At 42.3% G+C, this 22,475-nt stretch overlaps 1 protein-coding gene across 1 annotated transcript in view; it reads right to left on the bottom strand.

Moving 5' to 3' along the window:
- LOC102234312 (protein FAM49A-like) overlaps positions 1-12,346 on the bottom strand; it is a 40,399-nt gene extending 28,053 nt beyond the window's left edge. Inside the window, exon 1 of the mRNA XM_023344856.1 lies at positions 11,998-12,346. The gene's annotated coding sequence lies outside the window, so the exon portion shown is untranslated. The remainder of the gene's footprint in view (positions 1-11,997) is intronic.
- Positions 12,347-22,475: the final 10,129 nt, after the last annotated feature.

Below are 22,475 nucleotides of genomic sequence, written 5' to 3'. Positions count from 1 at the left end.
TGATTAGTATCTCAATAGTTCAAGTGACACCCGAACTAGAGGCGATTCTTCTCATTTTCATTGCTTTTTTTTTTTCTTGTGTTTTCCATTGCTAATCTTAAGGCATTTATTACTGCAGTATTTCCACATTTGTATTCTGAAAATCCCAATTTGTAACTCAATTGGTTTTAGGCCCATTAGGAATTTGAAGCCCTAAAGACCAACATTGTAGATTATACAAGATGGATCATTTAACGGGTCGACCGAATCAGTTTATTTCATGCCAGGTTTAGCTCCCCATTGCCTTGTGGATTTGATCTTTTCAATAATCTGCTCTATTACATATGGAGGCTTTTATTTTGAAGAGTACTCATAGAAACCTCAACCTGGTTTTCCAAATTGCTAATCTTGAGGAAAGGCAAATAAAAAAGGACCTTTGTCGTACTTTCTTTAGCAATGTGAAACATCATTTTGTTATAAACTCATTTATGAAACATGAGGCGTTAAAGTTGCAAGAATATCCATAATTATCATGGAAATCCTGTGAGATATTTCAAAGCTACTCAAAGTAAGTCAACAAATAAAAGAGCGAGCCTCTCATTTTAAAAATTGCGAGATTTATTAGAACAACTTTTTTTCCACATAGTTCTGTTGGTAATCTGGAACTTGCTTTTGCATTAATCGGACTTATAAACTTTTATTTTGAAGCGAGCCTAAACTTCAGTCTGAAAATCCAAAGCAGTAACTCTGCATTTAGGTATTTCAAACCGTCTGCTATGGCCATCACCAACATGATTTGATTTATTCTGAAGAGTATTGATACGCTTTATTTTGAAAGGCAACAATAAATGTAACTGCTTCTCATTAAGGAAAAGAGAATGTCAGAGATGGAAACTAAAAAGCGAAGCCTGTGATGCTCCTGCACAGCCCCTTTATTCTCCCTTCCTCTGTGCCACCCCCCCCCCCCACACACACACACACACGCATACACATGCCCGGTCCAGAGCCATGCCCTCCTTAGAGGGCGATTGCAAATGAGCATTGTGAGCCTGTGCTGCAAAGCTGACAAAGAAAAGCGTAGAGGATGCTTTGATTGACGAAGAGGGATGTTATGACATGTTTAAATGCAAAACCATTTTGATCTGAAGTCCTTTTTCAATTAAACTACAAAAAAAGCTAAATATATGGTAACCCTGCAAGCGCAGATCCCATCTTTAAATTACTAATCCACATGTTTGTATTTTTTGCTGATCTTTTTCCTTTCAGCCACAGATCATTTTTTGAGAAAACGAAGTTTATTACTATCTAATCTTTTTTATTTTTTCACACCAAGAGACTGTGTTTTATACTTAACGTAGCCATGAATATTAACATGAATACCACGATAAGGCGTCAGGGCTTTTACAACGGCAGAAAAGCAGAAGCATTTCAGACCTAGTGGTATCCGGATCTACTGGAGCGCCTACATTTATTTGAGAAGTGGGACGTTTCATCAGCGCCTGTCGAAGCGAGAACACACACCTGGCTCTTTCAGGGCTCTGATGATGCGGCCGTGCTGTATGCAGTCGTTAAACGCCGTTTCCCAGAAGCCCCGCTATCTGTAAACAAAGACAGGCGAGCTGCTCTTTGTCCTCGGCGGGAGGCTCACACGTTGCTTTCCTGCCGGTCAGCAGACGCCCGCATGCCTGGGGGGGCTGTTATAGGCCGGGTTGCGTTCAATGGGGGGTGGAAAACAAAAGGACGTTTGAGTTGATTTGAAGGGACAAATTGTGTCTGATTTAACTCAAATTTATTCCAATTGGAATTTTACATTAATGATGGTTTGCTTATATGTGCATTAAGTTGGAATGAGTTGGGTTTTTTTATGATCAAGACAGTTTTATGTAAAATTTTATGTAAAACGTGTTTAGTATTCATGAAAAAAATCCACATAATATACAAATACTGATTAGTACTGTTACAAAAATGTTGTATGTTATGATTTATTTGTATTTCAGAAGCAGACTTCAGCAAAAATATATGTAAAGTAGTTGATTCTAAATGAATATTGTTCCGAATATTATTATTTTTTTGGCCATTCTCCTCTTTATTGAGTAGATATCAGCTGGTTAATAAGTTGAGTTATATTACTGTGGAGCCAGTCTGCGGTCAGCCACTTCAGGGTTACTGATGGTAAAACTTTTAGTGTTTAAAAACTAAAAGTCGAATCTCTGATTGTTGCTTTATGTAGAAGAGATGGGTGACACTCCGTTAGCTTCCAGGATTGTCTTTATTTTTCATGACCTGACCAGTCCGTAGTCGCCGATTACTTTTCCCCGTAAGCATTGTCGGCTTTCTTTCAGCCAGCTGACTGATTGTGTGCAGGTTAATGTACACAATGTGTGCAAGGGAAAACTTCAGTCATTTTGGCACCTTCTCTGGATCTTAAAGCGCAGGAACAGCGCTGAACGTTTTTGCTTTGTACCAAAGTTTTATAAAGTTACAATTTTAAAACAGCAAAACCAACTTAGTTGAGTTTTATTCCTATGTTTTTCAGTCAAAAACACAACAAGAACTCCCACTAAAGTCGGATGTCTGACTAAAAAAGTTGGACGTCAGTGAATAGCTTCAAAATCCAATATGGCTGCCCATATAAGACATTGTGATGTCATTCCCAGGTTTGACGTCAAATAAAAGGAGTAATAACTTCACAAAAAATCCACAGTGCAATGCCAGTGATTATCTTTCGGCGTTGGATCCAAATATGTCCACCTCAAAAGTCATCAGGAATGAAGAATGGAACGAGGAAGTAAAATTGTACCGGGTGCACGTTCTGTGGAAAAACATTGGCTGCTCCAACAAGGGCAAAAAAGCAAAACCGCCATCATGAATGAACTAAAATCTAAACATAACGCAGGGAAAAGAAGAGCGAATCCAATAAAGTGCAGAACCGGGTCCTATTGTGTTTAAATCCACAGCCAGCGGCTCATGACCACAGAGGAGGAACGCATTGACCCCTGACCCCCTGTGCAACCGGCAGTCTATATTGAGCTCGGTGCGCCAAAGCCCGCTGGAGCGACTGGGCCCGTCCTTGACGGAGGCGATGCTCCTTCACAGAGTGCTGCAGCGCGTCTCACATGGCAGACGATGCAGCGCTACACTCTTCCCCGCTCCGCTGGGAGGAGAAGAATAGCAGCAGCAGCAGCACCTTCAAACGCCGGAAATTGGCTTCAGCGCAAGGTAGGGGTAGTGGGGGGTGGGATTGATGGAGCAGGAAGAGAGTGGACTAAAAATGGATGCGGTCAATCCCCGGTGTGAAAGCGTGAGATCTTGGCCGTTTTTCAGGTTTATTCCTGTCTAATGGGATATTTTCTATCCCTGTTGTGTTTGGGGGTTTGTGTTTTTTTTGGTTGTTTTGATGAAAAATAGCAATGGGAGCTAACTAGATGAGAACCTATTGATTTGAGGGGGGGAGGGGGGGAGGGCAGTGAAAGAAACAAACATTAAAAAACTGTGTTTGTATTGTCTCACAAGCCTGATCAAACATGAAATAAAACCGGGGCTGCCAGCGTCCTGGTGTGTCCGTGGCATGCTAGGCTCTGGCATAAACACATGAGCAAACACACAAACACTCCCTGTTGTTTTAACTTCATAGAGTCAAACCATTAAGAAAATGGGTTTCAAAGCCACTTTCACACACACACGCCGACACACACTGACACTTACAGAGGTACTGATTTAAAAAAAAGCTGTAAGGAGAACTGATACCGCGGTAGTACGCTGTCATACTCTCTGTTCTACCACTAATGAGCTTCCATAAGGTGACTGAAAACTTGTGCACGATTCACAATGATGAAAACAGTTCACCAGATTGAATGATTCCAGGTAAAAGTCCATTTGACCAAACAAATATAGAACATGGATGCAGGGTTTTGGTTTTGGACTGCCCCAAAATTCTGTATAACGACGAAAAATCTGGAAATCAGACAGCCTGTGTTGTTCTAAAATATGATTCTGCAAACCTGCATTGGATGAGGAATAATGAGTATTTCTGCTATGATGCAATCTTAATATATTTCAGCTGTTGTTTACTGAACTATAAACCCAATTTGCTGCACTAAAAACAGAAAATGACTGCAGATTTTTGCCTTGGTCAAGCAAAAAAGAAGAAATTTAATCTGATCTCAGATTTTACATCAACAACCTGCAGACCCTAAATTTAAGGGACTTAAGCCTCTTCTCCACAGGCATGTCGTTAACCGGTTCTTCCCCAGTCAGATTTGTCTCCATTTGGAGATCTTCTGTGGTTCTTCGCTGTTTTCTGGATCCACATCAGGAGTGGCACTAGCCAGACCTAGCCAGGTATTGGGCGCAAGAGGCTTCTTGATTGGCAGCAGAGTGCCTTCGTTGACTGGCTCATGGATTTACGTCAACAACAAGATCTCAACTACCATTTTCAATTGACGATACTGTAGTAATTTTGAGGTGGCGAGCTGCAAATCGGTAAGTCCGTGGTCAAACCTTGAGATCCGAAACTTTTCATCAGTTGTGGTGGAAGAATGCACACAGGGTCAACTATACAGGGCAACAATGAATAAAGATATACCAACAAATTTCAGAGAAACTGTGCACCCAAGGGTACGCACACAAAATTACATCATCAGAGCATCGATAGTCATGTCCATAGTCATGTCCTCATAGTGAGGAATGCACTGCCAGTGGAGGAACACCCAGCTTGGCTAGAACGGAACTGGACATTAACCGTCCAGAGTGAGACTTGACAAGGGAGATGGGGCTTGAGTCTTTCGTTTTGTGATAAGTTAAAAACCCATTTGTACTACATGAAATAGTTATTTGACAATCAGCAAAGCAGTATTTAGAACATGTTTGAGAAACATTTACTAGTGAGCACAGAGCAGAAGCATTTTCAGTAATTGGTTACCAGGTTTGTTTTTAGCTCAGGAGAGATTCTGGCCCACCGGTCGTTGCAGAAATCCTCCGGGGTTCTTTGCTGCATCTCTGCAACCCAAAGTGTCAATTCCCTTCACAGATTTTCAGAAGTTCAGATGTCTTCTTTAACCTTTTTGTTGTCTTGGTGACATGTTTTGGGTGATTCTCCGTGTTCTGATGGAGGAAATAAAGCTCCTGTTCTTCTCCAGAGTTTGCGATACATGGTACCGTGCATTAGCTCCTCCTGAACCTTTATCAAACAAACAGCCACAAAGCATGACAGTTCCACCTCTATGCTTGACCGTGTAGAAAGCGTACTTCCAGTCATATTCATCAGCCTTTCCCTTCTTCCAAATCAAATGGGTCAAGCTGATGTCAATGACTCCAGTCTCATCTGATCAAAGAAATCTTCCTCAAGAATGTAAGGAAGGTCCACGATTTCAATTCAGCAGAGCATGCTGCGCTAAAAGGTAGTGTTTTTGGTGACTGTAGTCAGTACTGCTTTCAAATCTGATTCCTCATATTTCTGTTGATCATCCACACAAAGACTACATCCTGCATGGATCTTCAGACTGAGGGCCATTAACTGTCTTTTCATCTAGTTCCAAATAAACACACTTAGCATGTAGCTGATGTTCTTGTAGACCCCTCCAGCCTTTGACAGAGGTCCGATCCTGGCCCTGCGGTTCTTTGGCCGCTCTTGGGTCGTACACGTTAGTGGTTAGGTTGGGAAAGAACATGAATCTATGGACACGTGTATTTAGTAGCTGACAGATTTATGTGCCAAATGACTGCTTATCCAATCTTGTGTCAGATTTTCTACTGCAGTGCAGAGGAGCAAGTACGTCTTTCGCTTGTAGACATGCAAATCAGTTTACAACGTTTATATAACAAATTCCTTCTGGATATTTATTCGATATTCTGTCTCTTCACATTAAAATGATGCTGCCATGTAAATCCATATACTTGTTTCCCACGCTGTAGACATTGAGAGATGATTTTCCCTCTCACTCACTGAAATCTAGCAGCAGAACAATAAACGGTCCTCTCTCCTCCCACTCTCCTCACTTCAGCCTCCCACTTGGTCCCGTTGGCTCCAGCTTCCCTAGACCTGGTGGCATTGATCTCAAATATGTCCAGAGGGTGAACATTCGGACTATCTGTTGACGCTAGCGGACAGCGATTGATCTCATCGACAAATTGCAGGCCCCGACGCTGTCGGAAGTCCCGCGGGGGCAGATCTGAGTAAACTGATTACTCTCAGAAATTTGCCCACTTCTGCCTTCATTCAATACTAAAGAGAAAGTTTTGTTGCTTAAGTTAAGCTTGGTTACAGGCTGGAATGGATCCACTTTAGTCTGTTTCATTTAGAGGTGAACGCAATCATTGAAGATTGATCAGATCTTGAAACTTTCAGTTCTCAGAATCAAATAGATTCAAAGATTTTTCTTAAATTTCTTCATTCTTTTACAACTTTTTCTCTTCAAACCAGTGAAAGTCGGCCAATTTTTTGGTCCGTTAAATGATTCTAGTTGTAAAGCATTGAAACATATGAAGTGGAGTTCTTCATTTTATAGACATTAATCTTCACCCTTCCCTTCAACAACAAAAACGCTACTTCTGTACGATGGATTTTGCCAAACACCCATCGAAACATTTTTCATTGTTAGCATTACCATTTCTGTATCGTAAACTCAAATGCATATATGAGTTCAATTTCCTGTTAAGAATATTCAATATGAAAATTTATTATCAGTTAATTGTTAAGTTCATGACTCGTGGTTCGTAAGCTTCATATAGATCAGTGCATAAAGTAAGTAAATTAAGCCACTGAGCCTCCCGGCCAGCAGGAGGCTCCCAAGACCACTTGACCTTTGATACAGAGTAAAATAGCGTGTTCTGTTTGTATTAGGAAGTCAAACTTGACCTACTGTAGTTACATATTGGAAATATAACAAGATCGCCTCTTGCAGTTGGAAATCTGGTTTTAAAAAGTCAACTTCTTGGCTTCCACGCATAAAGTTTCGAGAAAGTATTTATTTTCTCTTCTGGCAGTTGTGTCTTGTAAAAGCAGAGGTGCACACACTAGGCTACTCTATAACTGCCATGTTCCTTTGGTGTACACATTCAGACAAATAATATTATGGACCTGTGAGAGACGTCATAGCAACTGAAGCGTCTCTCTGGTTTTTCAACTTGCAAATATAGCTTTAATGTTAAAATTGGTTGTCAATTGTTTACAAAAATTGAACAAAGCTCCTGTGGTTTCAACGAATACGGGTTTAAATTTAATCTTAAGTCATTTCAGAAGTAAAATTTTGAATTCAGGCCAACAGCTGGAGCTGGATGAAAGCATCAGCCGCATGAACGTAAATGAAAAGGTCCACGCAAAGAACAGTGACGGGAGCTGAAAGTGTCACTGCAGCATCCCGACTTTCTTCCAGGATGTGCTTTGCGTTGCCTACAGGAACAGGACTCTGGACGTTGTCAGAGGCTCCTCACAGCCTTTCCAGGAACTTTATGAACTGTTCCCATCCGACAAGCAGCGCTGCAACATTAAAATCAGAAACAACAGGCTCCTACAAAGCCTCCTGCCTTCAAGCTGTTAAAATGACAAACAGCTGTTAAGATTTACGATTTTATTGTAAAGCGATGTGTATCTATGTTGTGTTTTGAAACATTATGTAATCTACTTTGACTCTATCACAGAGAAATAATATGCCCTTCCGACATGTACTATCATCTTTAAAATAAAATGAGAACAAACCGATTAAATTCGGTGTTAGGAAGCGGCTCAGTGTTTGTTTTCTGCTTTATTTGTCTCGTGTAGAACAGAACAAACAACGCTACATGACTTTTGTCATTGCAAGAATCTTTGAAAGGCTTTATCGTTTAATTTACACGCATGTATTAAATGCTGTATATATTTAATAGATGACAGGACAGTGAGATTGATGTTTCAAGTTCACTTAAACGAGTAAATCCCTCTAAGTAATGCCTTGCTGCTGGCTTCCTCTGGAGAAAAAAAAATTGTCATTAACAGATTTCTCACCAAGCATCAATTATTATTAAACTGAGATTAGAGTGTTTGTTTTCCTCCTTATTCAGCCTCTGAGCTACATGAACTGACCTGCTTCTGTCAGATTGACTCTAAAGTCGTTTCCATCTGAATCGATCACTTCGCTGTTACCCTTCATCCTGAAACCAAATAAACATATTTGTAAAGACGTGAGTGTTGTCTATAAAAGTTTGCATGCGAGTCAATGTTTCTTTCCAACCCCGTTACTTTAGCTGCAAGTATTAAGCATTTTACTGTCCTTATTTTTTTGCGGCAAATAAAATCTCCAGCTTTCTGTTTGTGGTTCTCGCTGCGCTCCAGCCTGCGGCCCCTTTAACGGGATCATCACAGCTCTGAGGACGTAATCCCTAAATCCTGACAGCGCTGGATTGAAAACACACACTCATGCGCACACAATTACCAGGTGCAGACGGATCACATTTCGGGTTCCGGTATTATTTCAGGCTCTGTAACTGATCTAGCTTGTGAGGAAAAGCCCCGAATGACAGATGTTTCCCACTGACCTATGGAGAGGGTGCCGTATTTCACTGAAGGAGTAGCACATGGAGTGTGCATCAAAGAAAAAAGGGAAAACAACAGTTTATTCCATAGTTTTATTTTGTTAGGGGGAATTTAACAACCACTTTTCAAAATTGGAGATAAAACGATCTATTAGCAGCTGTGTGGGCAGACGTGTTTGATGTTCTTCTCGTATTTAAATGACTGGTAAAAGTGGAGGTTTCGATAGATTTCAGGCATGAGTAGTCACAGCTGGATTTGGCGCCGCATGTTGTCATCGACAGCCTCCACCGTGCCTCGCTTGGTAAACAGTCGAAATGATTTCACATCATTTTACTATGATTCTAGACAACGCATCTGAAGACTTAACCTCAGACAGACCCGTCTTCTGGTCCCTACAGCGTGACGTGCACAAAGGGGGGCCTTTCAAAAGTACTCATACCGCCTGCATTCACATTTTGTCGTGTGACAATCATAAAAGGAATAGAAGATGTTGTAAATAGTCCATCTTTTTCAGTGTTCAGCACAGATACAAATGATGTGCATTTTTTGGAAAAATGATAAGACTCCAATGGACATTCCCAGGATTGTGAGTCTGATATTTTTATTTCTGATAACTGAGCAGTCTTTTTTTTTGTTACAGCCTTGTACAGTATCTCATTGTTATTATTATTATTGTTAATCTTGTTTTTTATGTATTGTTTTTAACACTTTAAGAACTTTTTTGTGCATGAACCTTCATACCTAATGCTCCTGTTACACCTAAACTTCTCTTCTGTTCCACTCTATTGAATTATCAACGTATTTTATTGGGATTGTTATGACTGACCGACACAATGAAGCACGATTGTGAATTGGAAGGAAAACGATTTAAGGTTTTCAACAAATTTTTACAAATAAAAATCTGAAACTTGTGGCACACCCCTTTCATTTTGATACAAATTTTAATAAAAACTACACGCAACCATTTGAGCTCTGATGTAATCTAGTTGGTAATGGTTGGAGCTTAATACAGGCGAGTCCTTGAAGAAAACCTGTTTACTGAAAATCCGTCCACAGCCACAGCTCTCTGGTTTCCCTCCAGCTAATAAAAAGCAACGAGGCTAGCTGCTGCACCAACGCTGGCGACACAGCAAACTTGTGGAAGAGCATGTTCCAGTTAGAAAACACCACATCCGGCCTATATGCCAATTAAGATGCACATACTGGAACATGGTGGAGGGAGCATCATCCTGTGGGAATGTTATTGTTGTAAAACATCCGCCTAGTAGCTCCAGTTGTATGTTTAATGAGGAAGATGACAGCAGACAGCACAACAGCCCTAAATATACAACCAGAGACATGGTGAACTGGCTCGGATCAAAGCGCGCTAATGTGTTATAAAGGCCTAGTCAAAGTCCTGATCCCAATCCGTTTGAGAATCTGTTGCAAAACTTTGAAATTGAAACAGACAGACAACCTCCTTCTAATCCGCCTGAGCTTGAGCCACTTTTCTGTGGTTTAACTTTCTAAAAACAAAAAAACCGTGTTTCGTTCTCCTTCCACTTCACATTTGTCAATTACTCCAGAGCTGGTCTCTCACTCATAGATTCTAACGAAATCCATACAAGTTAGTGATTGTAACCGGAGCTTCCTCCTCTGTGACACACCAACCCCCATCCCTGTCTTCTGCCCTGTCAAACCTGCTCCCCCTGACTCATGGTAAGAAGGGCTAATCAGATGCCCCATATGGATGCAGGAAGTGGGGCATTGTGGGACGCACAAAACCAGCAATCCTCCGCGGAGACAGCAGGAGAGAATGATTGTGCATTCCCACATGCTGCTGATGCGATTTAGCAGCGGGCAATTAGACTTTATGAGGGGAAGAAAAGTGACACAGAGCACAGAGTTCATCAAGACCGATGCGAGCCGAGGATTACAGAAAGCGAGAATTAATTATATATTGTCGGGGGGCAATAACGGAGAGGCGAGAAGAGTAGGGGGAATGGACTGGAGGAGAGAGAGGGTAAAAAATGGAGAGCGAAGAGGAGGAGTACGAAAGGAGGAAGAGAGGAGAGGAGGGGAGGGCGTGAGACAAAAGAGTGACAGCGAGGAAAGGAGCGAGGAGGAAACGCAGACGGGCATGTTTCTATGGGCGTTCAGGACAGATTTGGGGTGAGGGAATCTTGCATCACTGCGGCGAGCCAATGGAAAGGCTCGGTTAAGATGTTCAAAGGGAGTGTCCTAGCAACAGCGGAGTAAATACCATAGCAGCAGCTGAGGGGGAATAATAATTAAAAAAAAACCTATAGGCATTCACACATGATTCAAAGACTGGTGCTCTATTTAAAGATAGCTGTAGTGGTGCAGACACACATCAGTGAATATATATATATATATATATATATATATATATATATATATATATATATATATATATATATATATATATATATATAACCAGTGTGTAGATAACCAGAGGAACAGACACAGATCTGAACTTTCAATTACATGCTGATTACTTCCTTTCCCTTTCTGTCTATACGTTTCTACATTTTTATGCTTATTGTCAACACACTTTAACTGCCATTAATTTAATATTATTATTATTACTATTATTATTACTACTATCATGATAGGTTATACTACTAATCGTGTATCTATTACTATTCAATGTAATGTATCACTATACAAGGCATGTCATAGCTATATAATAAAGATTCTTTTGCATCTCTACTTCCGCTTCTCTTGGCTCCTTCATACACAAAGACCTGCAGAGTCACAAGGCAGCTCGCGAGCTTTTTTCACCCTCTTTCTTTCTTTCTTTCTTTCTTTCTTTCTTTCTTTCTTTCTTTCTTTCTTTCTTTCTTTCGTCTTTCCCACAATTGCCAGAACAAAACTCTCCTGGAAAGCCATCGCTCTCATTCATTTGTCTCCTCCATTCAGTTTTTTTAGCTCACCTCTCTCTCTCTCCCGCCTGACGCTGTTCGGCTTTCGCCGTTGGGGCTACGTTGCTTTTAGCTAGCTTGTTTTGTCGACCCCAGCTAACTCTCGGTATGCTGCACGAGACGTGATGAAGCTGGAAAGGTGAAGGGTGGGCGGCTGACATGCCTGACTAATGTGTCTCATTTTCATGTGACATGTGCTACGGTGGTTCTTGGTATGTCCTACATTACTGGGAGGTAAAAATCCACAGAAACTTCATGTTTGCCTTATTGGTTTGATGTATAGATGTTTGCTAAGTGGGCAGATGTGTGTGAGTTTGTGACGACCCTAGCCCACCTGGAAAATGCAGTAAAAAAAATAATAAAAATTGATTGACCAGCCCTGAGAGGTTTACATTTGATACCTACACTTCCATCTATCCACCATCCAAGCGGAAGTTATACCCACCGTTCACCTGCCGCCTCCACCTCCCCCCCATCCTGACCCGCATCTCTCAGCATCCTCTCCCTGATACTGATGCTGCAGGGCGGGACTATCCAGCTCCGCTCTTTCTACCAGCGCTGAGAAGTAAAGATGTCGCAGCTTACCGGCTGGGCATGCAGGACGAGGGAGGACGATATGCCTCTCAACTCCGATGCTCCTTCCTTCTTTCCGGGGCCGAGACGGATGAAGGAGAGAAAAACAAAAGAGGAGGACGGACACCAACAGGCGTAGAGACGCCGGCAGCCGGATGAAACGAGGAGAAAAAGAGAGAGGAAGCGGAAAGCAGGAGGAGGAAGAGGTCTCCGTGTTGCCGCCGTGCGTGCACTCAGTGAGGCTGCTTTATGGTTGTGAGGCAGAAGGCTGTAGATTCACCTAAACATCGCGAGTACGTACTGCCTCACACCACGCAGCCCTCCCTCTCCCGCTCTCTGTCTCCGCACTAAAGACGGCAGCTGCTGCTCTATGAGAAATAGAACACTGTGTCCCCCGCCCTCTCCCCCTTTCCTCCTACCTCGCTCACTCACAAAGACCCCCGTCACACACACACACACACACACCCCGACACATCTAGCGTGTCCTCACCCCCTCCTCTTTTGACTAACATCTCCCACTGGCCTGCTGGCAGTGAGACTCTGTGTGCCCTGACTTACATATCTGTGTGCATATGGATTCAGGGTCGCATTGTGTTTGACATTGTTTCAGCGGCAGAGTGACTTTTTGTGTCCGCACGGTGTGAAAGTGAATCATGGAGGGGCAGGGATGCGCATCGGTGTATTTTTTGCAAAGTGTGTGGGTGATTGTTGAGCATCATTTGCCACTGTGCTGTTAAGGGGAAGGAAATGTTATGGCTTTTTATGTTCTGTGGTTATCAGAGGTGTAGGCGTGAGCATTTACTCGTTAGACTGAACTCGAAAGAGAAACGGTACTTTACCAAACTTTGCTCCTGATGCACCTTCGCTTGGTTATGTGCGCATCTGTCCTCATCTTGCCATGCGTTGCTAAAGGATCTGTAACCTTTGAACGTTTCCCTTGTTTGTCAGTTCTGGAAAGTGTCGAATGCATTTGCAGTCATGCCGCTTTACTGTGATACCCCTAAATGAAATCAAGAGTGATTGATGGTCTCTAGCTAATGTGTATATAGTCTAATGTCATATAACTAAAACTTTTCGTCAAAGGCCTCGGAGGTTTGTCAGAGAACATTAGTGGACAAAAAGCATCACACACTCCACATGGAGGTGGGTGGTTCATGTTGTGGGGAATCCTTTCTGATTGATGTTCACTCTGAGCTTGAAGTTTTGCAAAGAAGAAAGGCAAATATTTCTGTCTCTAGATGTGCAAAGCAAATAAAGACACACCCCAAAATACTTGCACGTCACCAGTGCCTGAGGTAGGGTCAACAAAGTACACAATCATTTATCACTTCTCCTCCACTTCAAAATATGCACAACTTTGTTGCAAGCATAAACCCCAACAAAACAGACCAAACTTTGTGGTTACAACATTTCAAAGGGTTCGAATACTTTCATGAACGTCAAATTGTCCGTTAGGGACACCTACTTCGGGGTCGAAGCCTGGACAAAAGGGCAGCATTAAATGAGCCATGCCTGAATTGTCACTTTATCTGTGTTTGTATGTGTTTGGGGGAACAGAGAGTCTATTGTCTAGAGGTCTTCTGCCAAAGACCAACGCTTGTGGCAGCCCACCCGGGGGGACAGGGACATGGTAGAGGAGCTCAAGACCAAATGTTACTGTGCAATGCTTCACCACAGTTTATTACGGTGCCACAGCTGGGGTTACAAAGACGTGGTGCCCTTTTATGGTCAGGTCATGGGAGTGACTCTTGGGGCAGTCCAGTTGATGAAGTCTTCCCACTGTGGTCATTGTTAATATTTGAATAGGCTGATGGGTAAAAGAGGACACCATCTTGCTGTCAGATGCTGGATGACTTTAAAGAGGCATCCACTTTTGCTTTAAGTTTAAAGACAAAGCTAGAACTTCATCAGAGCTCAGTGTTCATGACTGTTTTTGTAAACCATTAGCAGCCTTACCAAACTAAGACACTGTCTAGTAAAGCACTTTTACCTTTTGTTATTGTTAAGAATCAAATATGTCAATGTCTTTCATTGGGATTTTATGTGATAAAAATGGCCTCATCTAATGTGAGCTTCTTCTTCTATGTGTCTATCCCCAACATGGCTTGTGACAAATTTCTTATGGCTGTCTTTTAATAGCTCTCTTGACAAAATGTGGGAGAGGCACTATACGAAAGACATCACTTATTAATTAATTCAGACCTACTGAAGCCTGACATAGGAGGAAGAGCTAAATGTAGAACAGAGGGACAGTCAGATGTCCAACTTCACACTCAGCTCTTCCTGTTTTTGTGGTTGTGTCTGAGAAGTGGACTTTCTGACTGATACTTTCACATCACCAAACAGTGTCCAAGATTGCTCAACCAAGAGCACATAAGCAGCTGGTAATCTCACGCAAGCCTTACAAAGGTTTCTGTCTTACTTCATCCTTATTTTACACCGCCACTCACATCAACACTTTGTACACAAAAGATGGGAGGAAATCATGGGCCGGTCTTTGACATTTTCACAAGTAATTTGATGTATTCTAGCCAGTTAACATCGCTCTCATAAAGCCATAGGAACAGACAACGAGTTAGCAATTGCCTAAACAGCAGACGGCTCTTCGGCCTCTGGGAGTACTTTCCAAAATGTAAGAATGAGACAGTTCAATTGGGGTGCTTTGCTAATTTAATGGGAAATAGAGTTCATAAGGTGTTTAGACAACAGAACATTCACAGTTTCACAGTTTCTCGCCAAACAGCACCACCCCCGACACAACCACAACACCAAGCAGATGTTCTTGAGAAGAAAAGAGAGGTTGGGGGCAGTTTTGTCTGTTGTGTTAATAAACGTCTTTGATGCACTGGCGTGTGGGTGGGTGTGTGTGTGTGTGTGTGTGTGTGTGTGTGTGTGTGTGTGTGGTGGGGGCTTTGGGGCTTGACCAAGTACCTTGTGTTGAATCATCCTGAATGTGGTTAACAGATACATTGCTCAGATGTCACCGGCTGAGGATACTCTTGAAGGTGGAGTCATCCCGCTGTGTCTGTTTTCATGTCATAAAACATACAAACCAGAGAGGTCCTCTTGGAAAGGCTTTGTCCGAAAAGCAGTCATCAGAAGTACTCTTTCAGAGTTTAGAAGTGGTTTTATGGATATGGATTTAAATTACACCCAAGTCTAAGCCATTGGACCCAATCTCAGTAACCCACCACACATGTATTTCAGATTGAGCCAAGCCAAGCCGAGGCTAGATCACCAAGGCACTCACTGGTGAGGTTAGCCCAGCCTTTCTAGTCTGAACGACGTTCACCCATTTTCTGTGGTTTTGCTTCATTCCAGTCCTCGAGTCTTAGCTGCTTTCACATTTGCCGCCTTTTTTAGGTCAAGGATCATTCTCTGCCTCACTAAGTATCTTGGTATCCGGTTCTATCTGCTCATAAGGAATGTTAGAATAAAGACATAGAGGGACCAAATGAAGTACTTACTGAAGTAGTACTGCAATAGTTTAAGAGGTGTGCATGCTCTGTGGAGCTGAGGCATCTCCATGATGCTATTGAAGCAAACATGTTTGTGCAGACCCCCTCCTGAGAAATATTATTATGACCTAATGTGGGCACATTGTTCTGCAAGACAACAGCTTTGCTCCAACCCAAAATGGATAAATTGCTCGTATCCAAGGTTACCGCTCAGATGAGAAAGTCAATTTGCATAAGCTTCTGGGGAAAGTTTGCCTACAAAGATAACTACTGTACACAGTTCTTTGGGAAATAAACCTGAGACAATGAACTGCCAAACCCATCTAATGAAAAGAAGATTCTCAAGCAGTGGTCTATTAGTAGACATAGTCAGTGTGTTGTTAAATTCACATCGGTTGTGGTTTACGGTAGTCAATAGTCAGGTGCAAAAAGAGGTCAAGATAATTTTTGAGAGCCATATAGAAATATAGAAAAGTGTAGCTGAAATATTAATACCTGAACAGAATTGCCAACCAGTGTAAGGTGAAGAACCTTGTGTTATTTATAAAGTGTCTATGATTTGCTTTTGTCATGAGGTGCGGTGGATGTGGTGAGGCAGACGCAGCAGACCCAGGTAAGATGAATTAGATAGTTTTTTTAAATGAAAACCAAAGTTCCCAGACCAGGCAGCACAAAGGAGCGCAGGGCAGATGCTCACAACGGGTGACACAGGCAGACTTGACAAACACGACGCGACAAGTGACAAGGATCCGACAACACACAGAGACACAGGTGAGACTAAATACACAGGAGGTAATTGGGGAACGAGAAACACCTGGGAGCAATCAAGGGGAAGACAGGACAACACGGAGACTCAGAGACACAGGAAACTCAAAATAAACACACAGAAAAACACGGAACATGACAGCTTTAGGCCCGTCTCCTCGGGCTGGTGTCCATTTTGTGAAAAGCAGAGACTTGTCGGTGGCGTTAGTGTGTCTCATTTTAATGAGCCAAGTCATGCTTTATGAATTATGAAGAGATGTCAGATGCAGTTGATACTTGTGACTGTGAGCACAAAAAAGCTGACCAACGTTTTGGTTAGCACTTTGTTTTAGCTATCTATTTAGTAGAAGATGAATACTTACCCTGGCCAAGAATGCTGAAGCACTGTAAAACCAAGAACTCACAGTGTTTTCCTCCTCAACATTTTAATAGAGGTTTTCTCAGGACTAATTGGCATCCTCCATCTGTGCAGAAATAGATATTTACAGTCGGTACTATGGAGAGGAAAAGGACATTGTGAAACATCCAATCATTCACTTACTATACCCATAATGAGCCAGGTGCCTGCCTCAGGTGGAGAATGGGAGAGACATAGGGTACTCTCTGATCAGGTGACACCTCAAGACTACTCTTTACACACATAGTGTTGATTTAGATTGGCTCGTCAACTTAATATATCTATTTCTGGAACCACAAATGAACAGCAAAGTCATGCAGGTGACTACAGACATTAAGGCTGGGATTGGAACTGGGAGCATTTCTGCTGCAGGGAAACGGAGCTAACATCTGTTATACCTTGCAGCTCTCATAGTAAAATAGATATTTTTTTCATAAACTGCTTCTCCATAATTGTGGTAAAGAAAGGTCATTTCTATTATCCACACCTGGTTGCTGGTCATTGGGGAAAGCAACGTGTCCAGTGTACATCTTGGACAAACGTACTCTTTTTAAATACTTTTTTGAATAGATATTTAAAAAGTTTTTGGCAGTGCCTTTGTGAAACGAAGCTAGTGGCCAGTGCACAGTGGTTTGCTCTTTTGCTTTGACTGCAGGTACTGTCAAAGTAAAACCACATTCTGTGCCTTTTTCAGGAAGCCAGTAAACCTGAAAGACCCAAGTACCGAAACTTGTTCTCAATGGGCAGAAGCTGAAACAAGCAATTTCTAACATGCATAAAGAAGTATGAGGTATCCATCTCTAACATGCTGTAGTTACCAAGTATCCTAAGCTTTCTTGCCCTCAGTTACCTACAGCGGTTAAATGTCTTCAGTGAGGATGTTACAGGTACAATGCCTTGCAAAAGTGTTACATAACAATCGGAAACGGAAACGTTTTTTATTGGGATTGGACTAGATGGATCATCAACACTTTTCAGATAAATATCGGAACATTTTTGCTTGCAGGATGTACTCCCCCTCCTGAATCATTACTTTGAAAACCACTTTTTTTCTCTCCAATTACAGCATTTTTTCCCATTTTACGTAATCAAAAGCATCAAACTGAGTCAGAAGACAGAGAGCATCTGTAAATATCAATTTTCAGGTCAAGACTTTGACTAAGCCGTTAGTCATTAGTAAACATGTTGTAAAAAACGTTCCATTGTAGCTCCAGCTTTATGTTCGCGGGGGGCTTTGTTCTGTTGGAAAGTGAACATCCCCCCCCCAATTTCAAGTTTTCTGTAATACTGTGTATGCATCGATTTTGTCAGGCTGGCAATGTATTTAGATATATCCACTGTAACCATCAACTGTGTGTTTGCTGTACTGCCATTCAAAACAATAACGTTGCGAATATACTTTTACTATCATGCTACGGATTCTTTTTTGAGGGATTTGCAAGCACTACATGCTTTTTAACATGTGATGTATCTATATTGTGCATTAAAACATTACAGTTTTGGGGTCCCTGCTTCTAAAAGGTTTTTTTTTTAAAGATGTTTTCTATAAAGATGATGAAGTGTTGGCCTTTTCCTATAAAACATCCTCTTTGTTCTCAGGAGTTAATCCAGCCTTCTGACACTGCACTCCATCAGCTATATCATTTCTTCTTCGTCGCTGCTTCTTCTTCTTCTTCTTCTTCGTCACGTCTTGTTTTCTTCCTGCTTGATCCACTGTCCCCCTACCTGCCTGCCTGAGGAGGCATGGCCCCCTCTCTCTGCCTTTGTCAATGTGTTTTGCCCTTATAAGGAGAGAGTACAGGCAGACTGTACTAACGGCGCGAGCTCGGCAGGGGTGTTGCAGGGTCGGGGAGACCACATCGACAGGAACAGCAGGGTGAAGTGGGAGGAAGAGTGGGGGAAAAGGGCAGAGAGGAGAGATGAGCGACCACTTTTCTGTCAGCGGACGCCCCCCCTTAAAGACTATGTAGGGACCTGAGATGATGAGAAGCAGGTGGATACATTTGACATAATGTAACGTTGAGGTCTTAAGAGACCGAATACCTCTAACAAACACCAAACACACCACACTGAAAACATAAATTCAAATGCCGTCGGTGTTCACACTGAGCTCAGCAGCTGCCCACATGCTCATCTACATACACAAAGCCTAACGTTAAGGTTGGCGAGACTCGTGAAGTGAGAGTGTGGGACTCGGTGCGGAGGGCTGCACGGTGCGGTGTGACCAGCGTCGTGAGAAAATCTAATCTCAGCATGAATCTACGTGGTCAGCGAAGGTCTTGGGAGGTTTGTTTGGGAACATTAGGAAACGAAAAGCTTCACGAAGACCAAAGAATACAGCAGCCAGGTCAGGGAGCAGCAGGTTTAGGTGGGAAAGAGAACTGAATTTCAAACCAGTCGCTCTATCATCCCAACCTAGAATCCACACGAAGACATAAAAGTCCACCTACACTGACAGAGAGTGTTAATCAGAGAAGTGGTCAACAGGGCTATGGTGACTGTGGAGAAAACTAGAACTTCACATTACTGGTGAGGCCTGGTGGTGGGAGTACCATGGTGTGGAGATACTTCCATGGTGTCTCCACACCAGTTGGGAGGGTCTTGTATCCTGTTTTTATATTGTTATGTCAGGTGTTTTGTTTTTTGTACTAACTTGCTTTAGGACAAAGGAAGAAATTTGTGCTGACAAAGGAGACGTAGTCATATATTCTAATTTACTGACTATGACTGTATGCATTTGTAAATGTTTCTTTTTTAAGTTTATGTGTTTAAATTGCTTGCAAAACACCACATGAGGATTTTAAGAAGATTTAAAAAAAAAAAAAAAAGACACTGGTGAGCCAGATGTGATAAAGGTTTGGATTGTCACTTCAAACTGGAAGCAAGATTTCAAGGACCAGCCATCTCCGTCTACATGGTTCAAACATATTTCATAAGGAATAAAAAATAAATAAAACAAGACAAAATCCACTTCTACATTCATGAGAGTCTGTGCACGCTGGCTGTGTTGGTTCAGCTGCAGCATTTCTCAGCATCACACCTTCCCTGTAGCGGGAGGGCTGTCCCGCCTGGGAGTACAGGAAAGGTGCTAATTGGCTCTGAAGCTTCTGAATGGAGGAGCCGAACCTCGGATGCAGCTGAATGCGAGGCGCGAGGGGCCCTTCGTGTGACGTGTGTTAGTACAGCACGTCGGGGAGCCCCCCTCTCCTTACCTAAGCCTCCCCACTGAGTTCTGGTGACTCTCTCGGCGGACCCTCAGCTTCCACTGCTTATAGAGGAATGGCATTGTTTTTTTTTTTTTTTTCTTTTTTGGGAATGCAAATCCGTTTAGTCACAAATCCCCAAGAAGGACTCAAAACTTGGTGGAGGGGGGTGGGCAGGGTGTGAAAACAAACATACCACCCAGCTGGTAAGTTGCTCAGCATGTATGGAGGAGGAGGAAAAGGAGGAGGAGGAGGAGGAGGAGGAGGAGGAGGAGGAGGAGGAGGAGGAGTGGTTTAAAAGCAGAGGGTTTGTGTGTGTGTTTAGTTCAGGATATTATCACCCTCAAACATCCCTGCTTCCTAATCTCTGCCAGCCTGTAGGCGACGGTTTGTTTACTCTGATTTCTTCACTCAAACCCGCCCTGCAGCCAACGAGTCCATCGTGGAATCCCGAGATCGTCTCGATTCAGAAGTGATTCGGCGATAAGCTCCACGCTAAAACTGAGCCACCTCCTCCTATCTCATTCCTAAATCTATTAGCTGACATTCGCCTTGGAGTAATTAGAAAGCCAAGAGACAGGAACGAGGCTTGATGTCGCTCCCGGCGGAGTCGGTTACGTAAAGAGGCTGGGATGTGACCCGCAAGAAGAGTTGACGTTGACTGGACGAGGAGGAAGTTGTAGGCCGTGCAGGAATGAGGTCAGCACTTTACGTTGACGGTAGCGCCTCTGACAGGACCTCTGTGAACAGACACAAGAACAGAGAAGAAGAAGTGCAGGAAGCAGCAATTTACTGTAAATATCCTATTTCACATTCTGTCTGTCCAACGCCTGAAAAGCTTAAAAATAAACTTCTCACTGCCCACTTATGAGGCTATACCTGAGGTTTCCCATTGTGACCCTTGGATTGATGATGTGCGGCCCCCAACTCTCATTCAAGAATGATACAAATTTGGCCCTTCCAGCAGATGCAGATAGAGAACTATAATTTGTAATCTGGGTAAAATGATCAACTTTACTTTTTTACAATAGAAAATGTAAAGTACAACACAAAGTATTCATGTTTTTATAACCAACAATGAGTAGAGTCACCGCTATCCAGAGACTTTTACTAGACAAGCTGGCTTTGCTGCAACCAAATTAGCTTTATTTTAACTTATTAAACTTAATTGAATTCATTAAAACTGTTCTTAGAACTGAAAACAGATTAGCTCCATCGAGTCCAAAATATTTTGAACACTTTCAGTACAGAAAATGTGCAAAATCCTTTATAAGTTTTGGATCTACAATGAATTTTCTTCCAAAAAAAAAAAACACAACAAAAACAACAACAGTAAAATAAATCAATTAAAAAATATATATTTCTTGATTTTAGTCATTTTTATTTCCAAGTACTTTGTACTCAACAATTTTGGTCCAGTCAAAGTCCAGAGCTAAATCAGAGTTGCTGTTAATAGAAGCTCCCCTTTCAGTCTTTGTTTGAGCTACTCGGGTTAAAACTTCACTTAGTCTTACAACTAAAATTTCAATAAAATACAGCGAACTTTGTGGTTATAATATGATTAAATGTGAAAACGTTGAAGGGGCTTCACAAAAATAATCCAGTGGAAGGTCAGTAAAACAATGCCAGGCCTCATGAGCCTCCATATTTGCCATTAAACAGTGCCTCCCTCCTCATTTGATTGAAAATAGAAGCCGTCTGTCTGTTGAATTTAGCGCTGAGAATGTTTCTATAGGACTTTAAAAGCCTGTAATCCACTTTATGAGCGCAACATCGTCCTCATTACTAAAAACGCTCAGCGGAGCACCGAGTCGTGTGACATGCCTCACAGAATCTCAGCCTTTCCTTTCACATACGGAGCATTTCAGCGTACTTTAATGGCCTCTTCTAGATGCGCCGGATGACCCATAGCTTCAGGGTGTTCTGCGTCGTTCCATCTAAGTTATTTATAGCTAACAGACAGTGTGTGGGTGTGTGGGTGTGTGTGTGTGTGTGTTCGGGACGCAGCATCTACTTCCACTTTCTCTCATCCAGCTCATCGGTCACGTACCAGGAAAACTATTGGTCTGTGTCCCATTTGAGCTAAATCACCAAACTACTGCAGTAGCTGTAGTAGTTTAAAGGGATAATGTGTCATCAAAGCTTCTTCACATGCATGGGTAGTGTCAGTATGTATAAAGAAAATCATGGCTCACTAAATAAAATGTTATATTTAATCTGTCTTCAATCTGAAAGAGATTCTCAGAGAGCCTAGAATGCAAACTTGGTGACAATTATGAAAATGTATTTATTCTCACAATCATGTATCAGGATGATTCTTGGTCACACTTGATGGTTAGCATGGCGTCATAATCGTGTACCCTTCTGGGACCAGTTTCTTAGAAATCTCTCAGTATATTTGTTCATTGCGAGTTTCCGTGTCCAGTTGACGCCGTATGCGCTCTTCCCACATAATTGATGAAGAGGTTTGGACTTCGAGGTTTGACCGTAGTATTATCAATATACAGTTTGCTACCTCACCAGCTCTCATTGTGGATTGAAAATGGTGGTTGAGGTGTTGTTGACAGGCCAATCAACCACATCTCAACTTGTGCGTAATACGTGGCTGGGTCCGGCTTGTGCAAACCCCGAGGTGGTTCCAAAAAACGAGGAAGAACTGGGTCGGCT

The sequence above is a fragment of the Xiphophorus maculatus genome, chromosome 13 (genome assembly GCF_002775205.1).
Source record: "Xiphophorus maculatus strain JP 163 A chromosome 13, X_maculatus-5.0-male, whole genome shotgun sequence".
Taxonomy (NCBI): Eukaryota; Metazoa; Chordata; class Actinopteri; order Cyprinodontiformes; family Poeciliidae; genus Xiphophorus; species Xiphophorus maculatus.
Note: the sequence above shows the minus strand (reverse complement) of the source record. Positions and strands in the feature narration are given on the sequence as shown.